Source organism: Engystomops pustulosus, chromosome 2, assembly GCF_040894005.1.
Source record: "Engystomops pustulosus chromosome 2, aEngPut4.maternal, whole genome shotgun sequence".
NCBI classification, from domain to species: Eukaryota; Metazoa; Chordata; class Amphibia; order Anura; family Leptodactylidae; genus Engystomops; species Engystomops pustulosus.
This window is the reverse complement of record NC_092412.1, coordinates 214,521,745-214,533,953: the sequence shown is the minus strand read 5'-3', so window position 1 is coordinate 214,533,953 and position 12,209 is coordinate 214,521,745. Positions and strand designations below refer to the sequence as shown.

The window sequence follows — 12,209 nt, the reverse complement described above, 5'->3', positions numbered from 1 at the left end:
CTTATCCGAATGAATTTGACATCAAAATGTTCAAACAAATATACTTTAACCAGTGAATGACGGGACATAATGTTTTTTTTTTTTACTTTTAGGTTTAAACTTAAATCTTTACCTTTTTTGTATACACCCCCACCTTTTTTTTTATTAGAGCATAGGTCACATGTTGCATTTCCATTGCATTTTAAAACAGCTGAGGAGAGGGGATTTGCCAAATTACATTACTGTTAACATTTGAGTTTGCAAAACACAATGTAAACACAACGTAAACACACATGTTACATTTTGTTAACACATACTTAACAAGTGTTAACAACATGTTTGCATTGCGTTTTGTAAAGGCAAAGGTTAACAGTAATGTAATTAGGCAAATCACATCTCCTCAGCTGTTGTAATGAGTTCCAAAAAGCAATGAAAAACACTAGGTGTCATCGCACCCTAAAAAAAAGGGGATTTTTCTTTTCATTTTTTAACATAAACTTGCATCTAACTTTATGAAGAAAAAAAACTGATACTGGAATGTTCTTTGGTATTGATAAAGCCAATGTATCTACACATTACATTACAAGAAGAGCAGATACAAGTAACATGTATGTGACTGGCTGAATGAGAGGGATTGTGCCTGTAAAGGAAATATAATGGGTACAGAACAAAAATTTACTTCGTCGGGTCCTCTAGCAGGCTAATAGGTCTCATTCAACATGAAATCCACCATTCACATGAAAACATGCACAGTCCTAGGGCTGGCTGCACAAACACTGGAGGCTCCATAGAAGTAGCAGTTTGAGCTTTTTTGGGGTGCTTTAACACTGTGGTCTACTAGATGGAAACCCAAAAGATTCCTTGAAGGGACCATCACCAGATTTTACCCCCAATAAACCACAGCCGCCTCAAGTCTCTTCTAGGATTTTCTATTGTATGGAATCTAACCTACTTACCTATAACATTTTTTCCAAAAGTCATGTAAGAATTAGCAGTAAGAAAAAGACATTTTGTCTGAGAGGAGTCACATTTAGAGGCTGCAGGAAAAATTGCCCCCATGTTCAGATCTAAAGTACCTAGAAATGCTTTTCATAATCTCAGGTTGGAGGAGGAAAAAAAAAGGATGGGAATGCAGTACTTAAATTTATTATCCAATACTAAAATATTGATTTCCTAGTGTCATTAGAAGCTATTATTAGACTATAATTATTACATTGATGAGCTGATGACTGTGGTGCATGTATTCCACTGACCAGGCCTGTAACTTCACATCAGTCACATGGCCTGGGTGCCCTCAGTCCAGTTTAATAATAAGTACCAAGCCGCTGTACCATGCATGGCACTATGCTTAGTAAACAGTGAAGAGGGTACAGTAAATCACATGGTGGTCTCTAACAGCTGATTAGTGGGGGTTTAAAATATCCGACTTCCACAAAACTGATGCATGTCCTGGGAAAACCCAATTAGGATAAATATTATTGATTTATCTCCAAAAAGGGAAAAATATGCCACATTTGCAGAAACAGCAGAGACCATGACAATGTTAATTCCCACTCCCAAAACTTTCCTAACCCAGAGAGCTGAACACTGCAAGTCTCTAACAAACTAATGCAGGAAAATGATCAAAAGGACCCTGGTACTTGCATCAATCTGCCGCCCAGACCAAACAAATACTCAAAGTGAAAAAGGATTAGCTGGCTGGCAAAATGCTGGTCACAGCATGGAGCAAAAAGTGGTTTGCATTGGCTACAAAGTGACACGAGACCATAGGAGAGCAGGAATACGATTACTGGAGCTGACTAAACGTCTTCATTCTAAAATGTTTCATCAGCAAACATCAAAGTTCGCCCTCTAAAGTTTCCCTGCCTAATAAAGGAGCGATGCCTTTGAGTCTGGGCCGGTAATGAGGGTGCTGAGAAAAGGGCCTGGTGTTGGCAAGACGCTTGTTTGTGGTCGGTAACATATTGAGAAGGGCGTAAGAAGAGCTGACCTAAGAGCCAGCGCTCAATCCTTACACCGGAGAGCGCTCAATCCTTACATTCACAAGACTTTTTGACCTTCCTGCAAACAGATGAATGATGACATAACACAGACGAGAGAGAGAACCACAGCACGACACCTTTCATTACAACCTTTATTACTTAAGGAGAACAATCTCATCATTTTATTGCACAATGCTTCCATATATTTGCTTCAGCCCAGAGTAGACAGCTCCACCTTAGGAGCAGCATCCGTGGTAATGGCTGAGGGCAACCCTGTAGGCTTCCTACAAGAAGAGGCAAAGACGCTTCGCACCTGGCTGTACATTGGAAAGCTGCCAGTACAAACTGGCAGCGTACCAGCTACAGCGGACATTAATAAGGGAAGCCGTCATTCAGACAGCTCCTGTCATCCCCCAAGGCGGGGAATTACCTGTAAACTTCTCCTCTTTACATTTCTCATCTAACTTGTTCCTCGAAGACCTTTGAAATATCTCTGTCAACAGGAAAGATTCAGGAAGAAATCCTGTGCCCATCTTGGCTAAAGCACAATACTAAAAGATAAGACTTAAAAAAAACAAAAAAATTTGTCTTGTTCCCTGTCCTACAGATGAGGCAGATTACTTTGTCAGAGCATTGGATATCTGAGAAATCGCCTACACGTCCTCCGAGATAAGGTCTGTAAGCGTTTACCGCGATTACAGAACATCTGCACAATGACCTCTCGCAATATTGTTTTGGATAAATATTAAAAGTATCATGCGGCTCCTACAAGTTCTTCCAGCCAAACAGAATAGATTTGACAGCAAAGTGATGAGCAACCCCGCTCAATTATGTCGTGCTTACGCGAGGCCCCTTAGGACTACGTTTGCTTGCAAGGTGAGATTAGCGCAGGTGCTGATTCCAGCAGGTTGAAAGGAGAATTAAAAAAAAATATATATATATGTGTGTGTGGAGGTGGGCGCAGAGGGGTCTCTGTTGGAACTTGTCAGAATGAGAACGCTGAAGAAGAATCTACAGAGCTGGAGGATGCACGGGACGAGCCCCAGCCGGCGGTTGTGACGGAGACTGAAGGTGCTGTGCTCTCGGGCCGAGTGCACATTCCACCTAACACTCCTCCGCTGTCATCTGCCGCTTTCTCCTCCAGCATTTCGCAGGGCTCCTGTGGCTTCAAGCTGCCTCACACCTGCACAGACAGGTCCATATTTCCTAAGGGAAGAGTGGGTACGATAAAGGAATCAGACATCAAAATGAACCGATTCACTCTATATCTCACCTGGAAACCGCATACCAATAGTGGCTGCTACTCAAATAACCTGACCGGCACACCAGCTATTCACATTCACCGAAAATATTGTGGCCACTCATGTTTGTAAGAAAAGCAAAGCACATTATGTATAGAGAGCCGTCTTACATCATTAGGAAAATTTCGATAAGAAAAAATTAAAGGCTTCCAATTTCATAAATTGGATAAATATTATTGGAATTCTTTAAGATTATTATTAAAAGGGAACATTGATAACAATGTAATTGCTAACCACCATATCTTTTACACTGTCTGCATAGCTTCATTCATCTCTTTAACCCCTTAACGATCTGGCCCTTTGTTGTTTTTCATTTACATTTTTCACTCGCCACCTTCAAAAATCTATAACTTTTTTTTTTACCAGTAAAGAGCTCTGTGACGGCTTGTTTTCTGCGTAACATATATATGGTAATATATATTCCATGCCGTGCACTGGGAAGCAAGGAAAAAAATTCCAAATGCAGTGAAAATAGTGAAAAAAAAAAACGCATTTGCACTGTTTTCTTGTGGGCTTTTACTTGGGTCGTCGTGATCACGGGGATACCAAATTTGTATAGGTTTTAGGTTTCATACATCTACAAAAATTAAAACCTCCTGTACAAAAAATATTTTTAACTTTTTTTTTATACTTTGCTATACATAACTATGGGTGGAGCCATTTTTTACGACTTTTGATCACTTTTTATTTAATTTTTTATATTTTTCAAAATGGCGAAAAAGTGTCATTTTAAACTTTGGGTGCCATTTTCCATTACGGGGTTAAACGCAGTAAAAAAAAACATTTTGATACTCCGGGCATTTTCCAACGCAGCAATACCTAATGTGTTTATGATTTGGGGGGTGGGTGGAATTTCAATAATTTTTTTTTATTTTTACTTTTACTACTTTTAAGACCCCCTAGGGTACTTTAACCCTAGGTTGTCTGATTGATCCTACCATGTACTGCCACATATGGAGATTTTTCTCCTCATTCATTGTAATGCAAATGTGCAAATTGCACATTGTAATGAAATGGTCAAGTCTTTGGAAGACCAGAGGTTGCCATGGCGACTGATCGCCACTCCCCGATGACGTCACGGGGAGAGACGATCACCACCAAGATAGCCACCATGCGCCACCATCTTTTTGAAGCCTCCGGCGGCAATATGCAACACAGACTTACTGGCTAAGGAGAGGGCTCAGCCCGTGGGCCCTCTCCATGCATCTGCACCCGACTTACTATTACAGACCCCCAAGGGGTTGTTAAGGGGTTTTTCGGTTTCATCCTTTTGCTTCATTATATAACATAACTTTTTAGGGACCACAAAAAATGGGGAAACAAAAACCAAAAATGTAGAATGCATAAAATCCTATTTTATTAAATCAATTAAAATAAATCCATTTAAAAAGACAACGTATGCAGAAAAGGTCCACCAATGGTCCAAAATCATTCATAACAAATCACAGTTACCTGTATAGAGGTGTAGAAGGTCTAGTCCTCAGACCAATGGTGTCCACCTTTGATCTGTATAGACCTGCATGTGTGTCCCTTGTCATTTGTTATTCCTCGGGGTAATGTGCAATACTTGTGTGTAAGCAAATACCTTGGCTAGTTCTGATGACTACACCTTCTATATAGGTTACTGTGATCTATTTGTTATGTACACTCACCAGCCACTTTATTAGGTACACCATGCTAGTAACGGGTTGGACCCCCTTTTGCCTTCAGAACTGCCTCAATTCTTCGTGGCATAGATTCAACAAGGTGCTGGAAGCATTCCTCAGAGATTTTGGTCCATATTGACATGATGGCATCACACAGTTGCCGCAGATTTGTCGGCTGCACATCCATGATGCGAATCTCCCGTTCCACCACATCCCAAAGATGCTCTATTGGATTGAGATCTGGTGACTGTGGAGGCCATTTGAGTCCAGTGAACTCATTGTCATGTTCAAGAAACCAGTCTGAGATGATTCCAGCTTTATGACATGGTGCCTTATCCTGCTGAAAGTAGTCATCAGATGTTGGGTACATTGTGGTCATAAAGGGATGGACATGGTCAGCAACAATACTCAGGTAGGCTGTGGCGTTGCAACGATGCTCAATTGATACCAAGGGGCCCAAAGAGTGCCAAGAAAATATTCCCCACACCATGACACCACCACCAGCCTGAACCATTGATACAAGGCAGGATGGATCCATGCTTTCATGTTGTTGACGCCAAATTCTGACCCTACCATCCGAATGTCGCAGCAGAAATCGAGACTCATCAGACCAGGCAACGTTTTTCCAATCTTCTACTGTCCAATTTCGATGAGCTTGTGCAAATTGTAGCCTCAGTTTCCTGTTCTTAGCTGAAAGGAGTGGCACTCGGTGTGGTCTTCTGCTGCTGTAGCCCATCTGCCTCAAAGTTCGACGTACTGTGCGTTCAGAGATGCTCTTCTGCCTACCTTGGTTGTAACGGGTGGCGATTTGAGTCACTGTTGCCTTTCTATAGAGATGGTTGTGCGTGAAAATCCCAGTAGATCGACAGTTTCTGAAATACTCAGACCAGCCCTTCAAAGGCACTCAAATCCCCTTTCTTCCCCATACTGATGCTCGGTTTGAACTGCAGGAGATTGCCTTGACCATGTCTACATGCCTAAATGCACTGAGTTGCCGCCATGTGATTGGCTGATTAGAAATTAAGTGTTAACGAGCAGTTGGACAGGTGTACCTAATAAAGTGGCCGGTGAGTGTATATTTAACTATTTTGACCATTGGTGGACTTTTTCTGCATACGTTGGGGGACATTTACTATGGTGTTTCCGCCAGTTTTGTGGCGCTCTCACCACATGTTCTGCTCTCCTACCTATTTATTAGCTGTCGGGGACAGAAAAAATGACGTTTTCCGTCTGCTCCGACTCTTCTCTGAAAAGGGGCGTGGCTTTGGTGGAGTGGAAACTCAGACAGAATTAATATGTTTCACAGCCATTTTTGGGCGGTGTAAACTGGCGGAAAGTAGACCAAAAGAAAACTGGTCTAGCAGGGACTGTTGGACATATTTCTGGTGCTCGGGACAGATTTTGGTCCCAGGGACAGAAAATGGTCTCGGGGACAGAAAATGGTCTTGGCGCCAGAAACGTCTCTGCACAGCTCTACAATATTAAATGTGTGTCTTCTTTCCGAGAGCAGGTCGGTAACAAAGCCAATGCAGACACCGACACTTTAAGTAAATGTCCCCCGTTGTCTTTTTAAATGGATTTATTTTAATTAATCTAATAAAGTGTCATTTTATGCTTTCTACATAATTTTTGGAAACAATCCATTTTATTTGGTGGGAGCACAATGTGTCCGTGCCCCCTATTACTTGTATCTGTATTGGTGGTTAACTTATTAGAGGCATCAAACAGCGGGTTTGAACCCAAGTATAAACTGGGCCTAAGAGAGAAACAAAGAAAGGGAATTAACAAGACAAGTGGCTCCAGGGAGAGAGTTTCTACCATCAAAATCAAGCATGATAAACCAGGGACTCTTACTCATAGAAGATTACCACAGTCAGGGATAAAATTTTAAGATTATATGAATGAGCTGCAAGGGACACTGGGGGGTGTTACCAGAGCCCCTCCATGACGTAACTTCACAGGCTGTTACACTGTCTCCCCCTCCATCTGCCCGATTTCTCACACAGTGGGGGAGAGAAATGCTCCTGCAATATAAACTTATGAACCTGCAGCATGGAGGGGGTCTCTGGTAACACCCCTCAGAACCCTTCTGGATCAGGAGCATAATTGCAAAAGTTCATTTGATAAGGAAAGGGGCAGATTAGGAAGGATGAAGATTACGACAGTCACTTTAGCTGAAACTATGAGTAAGTGCCTCTGGTTTATCCATGCACTATGTCAGTGCTGTTGATTTACAATCCTTCATCCTGGTGGTAGAAGTTTTAGAATCGTGAACCATCAAAACAAAATAAATAAAATTTACATGTATAGATACCCCTGGATTTTTTTTGTGAGAAGTTTCTAAGGTCTTTGAATTATATTTCATTATATTTAATGAAAAGTACACCTAGGGATTACAATATTGTTAGCAAAGAGATAAATTTCTGCCAAACTGTACAGTACAAACTAAACATATAACAATACCAACAAATGGTGACCATTTTGCCCTCAGGCACCCCCCCCCCTACTCTTCACCCCCGATTCTCTCCTCCTTTTTCTTTTAGGAAGTAGTGTCTCACCCCATAAGCTGAGGTATTAATCACACAACGTCTGGTTTTAATCCACACGCTCCCAGTCCTGAACGGATGGTTATCTGGGGAGAGAGTATTCCCCTTAATCTCACTCCACAGCCAAGAAAAGTTGAAAATGAAAAAAACAGATTGGAGCAGCAGCGGATCAGTTTGCTCGGTCAGACGCTGCCTCGGGGAGATCCTTCTGCAGTTTTGCTGCTTTTCATTTTTTTTCTAACAAAATATTGACTTTAACAAGCGAGTATTAAGCGTAGCTCCAATACAACGTACTGCTCCTGCTAAAAAACCCAAGCACAGTTCAAGCCCTAGTGAGGCTCTAACATTAACCCCGTGACAGAAAAATGGAGATATGAAACCAGATCTATTGGAGGATTCCAGATGTAAGCATGTTAATCCTTAAGAGGACACTGAAAGTTTCTAGTAGAATTGACATTATCCTGATAAAAGTTTTTGGAGCCATTATCCGAACAAGCCATTCACAAAATTGTTTTCATATTCTAGTCAACTACCAGACAAATCTGCATTTACCAGGGCTGGATTAAAGGAGTGGCTTCTGGGGTGCGCGCCACAGGGCCCCCACCACTTTTAAAAGGGTCCCCACCAGTTTTAGCCAGTCAGTGACTCAATGACTGTTGCTGTGTGAGATGCGCAGTGGGGGTGTGTGTGTGTGTGGGGGGGGGGGGTGCTTTGCTTATGACAATGTTGGGGATTTATTCAAAATTGAAGGTATACTGAATCAGCATGGTTACCACAGCACCTTGCAGCGTCACGCGATTCCATCCGGTTTGCGTTTGGCCAATCATTTATTTTTCAACAGGAGAATGACACCAAACACACCTCCAGGCGGTGTAAGGGCTACCTCTTGAAGCTCATCAAGAGAATGCCAAGAGTGTGCAAAGCAGTAACCAAAGCAAAAGGTGGCTACTTTAAAGAACCTGTAAGACATATTTTTAGTGGTTTCACATGTCAATTCATAGTTTTGATGGCTTCAGTGTCCACCTACAATTTGTATAGTCATGAAATACAGAAAACTTTTTTGAATGAGAAGGTTTGTCCAAACTTTTGGTCTGTACTGTATATAATATATTGTCTGACTGACCGGGCCCGCACATGAAAATATGCCCACACGGACGTCGGGCGCAGTGGAGAGGAGGAGAAGTGAGCGGTGCATGTCCCTCCCCTCCCCATAGAGAATAGTCACCACGTTGTACTCACCGAACCCGGACGCCATAGACAACTTTGGGGGATGTATTTGCAGCTGTATATACGCCCCCCCCCCCCCCATACGTTTGTGTGCATGTTCCCTTAGGATGGCTTCAATTGACAAGTTTGGTCTGTAAATCACAGACTGTGCTGTGTCTTTCACAGCGTCCCTGCTTCTCCACTTAATAGCAGCACTGACACGGTAATGATTAGGGTCGGCCCTGCTGCAAATTGGGGAAGCTAGAACCCCGGGCATCATATATCAATGAGGTTTCAGCGTTCCATCACAAGGTGCAAGCATATTGCCGGCGGTAGAAGGGGGTGAGCGCTCCTCACCCATCCCCTCTCCATTAGGAGCCATGCTACGGTATGCTACGCTGTGAAATATGGCCATGCAAATAGATGGCTGTATTGCCCATCAAAGTGAATGTGGCCGTGTTCTGCCCGCACGAAACAGTACTGTATGGGTAGCAAACAGCCGTATTAACACGTTTGTCTGCATGTAAGAATTGGACCTGAGAAAGGGAGCCTACCACCCCAAAAACAATTAGAGAATCACCTAATAAAGTAATTTTTATCTGACATTGGACGTATAGTTGGCAGCGTGTTGCAATGTCTGCTTCTTCACCTTCTACCAGGCGATTATCCTTTGCCGATCACCCAGACTGGGACACAGAAGAACACCCCACCCCAACATTACCAACAGCCAGACAGCATCCCCTTGTTTTCAAGTATCTTTTAAAGGTAAACCTTATTTCCACCTTCTTATGCTTTTTAATAAGTCATTTGTCAAAGATTACATGAGGGAAAAGAAAACTATAAGAGGAGGGGAATATAAATCATTGCACAAAATCACTGGGTCACATGAAATCCACCAGAACGGTGTGTTTAAATCACCCTTACTTTTCCTAAGGAAACATATAGTACAGCTAAGATATTTATACATCAGATACTAAATAATGGGTGAAACCTGCCCATGACCTTTTATAATAACAGCATCAACTCCCAAACTCTTATCTAATATTAATTCCCGGTTTGATTAACAAGCAGTTTCACTGCAATAAATAAATCTTACTCCGAATTACAAAACTTCCAACCCATCGAGAATGACTTCAATCGGAAATAAAAATCAAAACATTTCACACCTCATCTTGTGTCACAGCTAAAAACCTATTGCTCACAGTTATCAGCCAGTGCCGAGCGAGCCTGTACTTGTATTTACAATGTAATTTCTTACAAATTGAGAAATTCTTCAATATGACCCCCAGTTCTAGGAACCCCCAATAATTTATGCACCTTCCAGAAATAACACGTGCATACATGTCATTGGGTGCCAGGTGCACAAAGATTGTAAAGTCTACCATACACATTAGATAATTTTAAGCCAAAATTAGTGGCTGACAGCACTCTCCCATACAGTAAACACAGAAGATCAGCTCAGCCAAAAACCTGAACAAATAGATCAGGCAGATTGCAGGATCCCTTTTTTCTGCTAATATTGGTGGATGAGCTGAACCCACCCCAATCACCAGATTCTGCTAATTTCCAGACTTTCTGACTTTCTCATATATATGAAGGACTTTAAATCATAAACCTCTTTTCCTCTAACTTTGCGGAAATTATTAAGTCAAGTGTGTGTACATGTGAAATGCAGTTTTAGGTAACACCTACTTTTGCCATCTCTGCAGCTTATATATGTAATTGTGTCAAAGCTGGTAGGTGGAAACCTAGCTGCTGTGACTCAATGCTACCCCCTCCAGCATAGCCCTTTAATATAATCTGGCACCTCTGTGCTAGCACGATCGAGTTATGCAGTTATTTCACATTAAAAAAAAGATTAGGAGAGAGACTATATAAAGATTGGAAGAAGTTTGTAATGATCACTTGTATTATGATTTGTGCAAAAAAAGTTTGTGACCATTAAAGGAGAAACTCATTTGCGCCCAAGGGCATCTGATGGGGCAGATTACACAAATTTTTCTGTTTGATAACCAGCTCTAGAGAAGCGCTTAAAACACCCCAGCTATTCCTCCAAGCATAATAATTCCTTTATTTATATAGGGCACACAGAGCTTGCCAAATCAGTCCCTGTCCCCAATGGGGCTCACAATCTAATCAACCTACCAGTATGTTTTTATAGTGTGGGAGGAAACTGGAGGACCCGGAGGAAACCCACACAAACACAGAGAGAACATACAAACTCTATGCAGAAGTTGACCTGGATGGGACTTGCACCCAGCGGTGCAAGGCTGTAATGCTAACCACTGAGCCACCGTGCATGATCGAACTCCTCTATGCAACCGGACAATTGAACACAGGGATTATAGGTATTAAAGCATGTTAACAAAGCATAATGCAAAACATATGTCTATTGTAAATGCAAAGTTGACAGCAATGTAATTAAGTAAATCTTCTCCTTTCAACATGATGACTGGATCATCGCTGACATGTTAGGGGCAGATTTTGCCCTTAGTAGTAGCCAATGACTATGTCTAAGGGCAATATCTGCCCAAAACGTGTCAACGATTCCAATTAGCTGATCATTAGGTTTTATATAATGGATCAATAATGCTACTGAAGTTCTAACCTTTGTGCCGGACACCTCCTTCTTTGATATTGAAGCCCTTAAAAGGGTTTTGCACCAAAACTTGAGTCCTTTGGGTTAGTCCTCATTTCAATATAATATAATTGCATTTTTTTGAACTACAAATGGAATGAGATCCCATATATTATCTTCATGGCCGTGAGATCCAGGCAGTCCATTTTGAAAGTACAGAGTAGCTGTACATGTGTAAATGTAATAAGCCTTGGCTTGTGTTGCTAGTATCTAATTTTTTTCTTCTGTAAAGACTTGATGGGTTCTCTCTCCCCTCACAATGTGTTTATCTAAACAGACAACAATGGATGCCAGCCCAAGACGGGCCAGCGATTACTAATCACGCCAGCAAAGCAACCGTTTCAGCCCCGATACATAAGGGAATAACTTGATTTTTAAGGGGGGAAAAAAATGAGTTCACACACAGTTTCTACTTCTCTCTAGTCAGCTATTTATCACTTTCCTCTTAGAAAAAAAAAGGACAAAAAAAAAAAAAAGAGCCCTGGCAGATATCCTGGATGAGAGTTCTGCGGTGGATGAAGAGGGTGAGCGGAGGGGAGGGGGGTATGCATGATGCAAACCATTTGGAGCTGAGTGAGAGCGCTGCCAATACAAGCTGCTTTATTCAAACAAGTGAGGAAGTGATGGGACGTTCAGCGTGCCAGAGCGCGGACACAGCTTTAGACAGTATAGTAGCACTTAAGCCCCAAATACATACAACACAACATACATGTCAGACAGATACGCGCTATAAACAGCTCACACGTGCAAGCACACGCATATACAGTGCCCAAAGGAAACCGCTGACCTTTTTACTTATGACATAAGGCTGGAAGTCAGCAGTGAAAAGGTCAATATTTTCCCTCCGCGCTCTCAATCAACGACTTAACGGTATCCATTGCTCAGAGTAAACTTCCCAAGATTTAATAGGG

The 12,209-nt window shown here is 41.9% G+C and overlaps 1 protein-coding gene across 1 annotated transcript in view; it reads right to left on the bottom strand.

Annotated features, from left to right (window-relative positions):
- Window positions 1-12,209, bottom strand: part of SMG6 (SMG6 nonsense mediated mRNA decay factor) — a 159,159-nt gene that overhangs the window by 57,727 nt on the left and 89,223 nt on the right. The window lies entirely within an intron of this gene.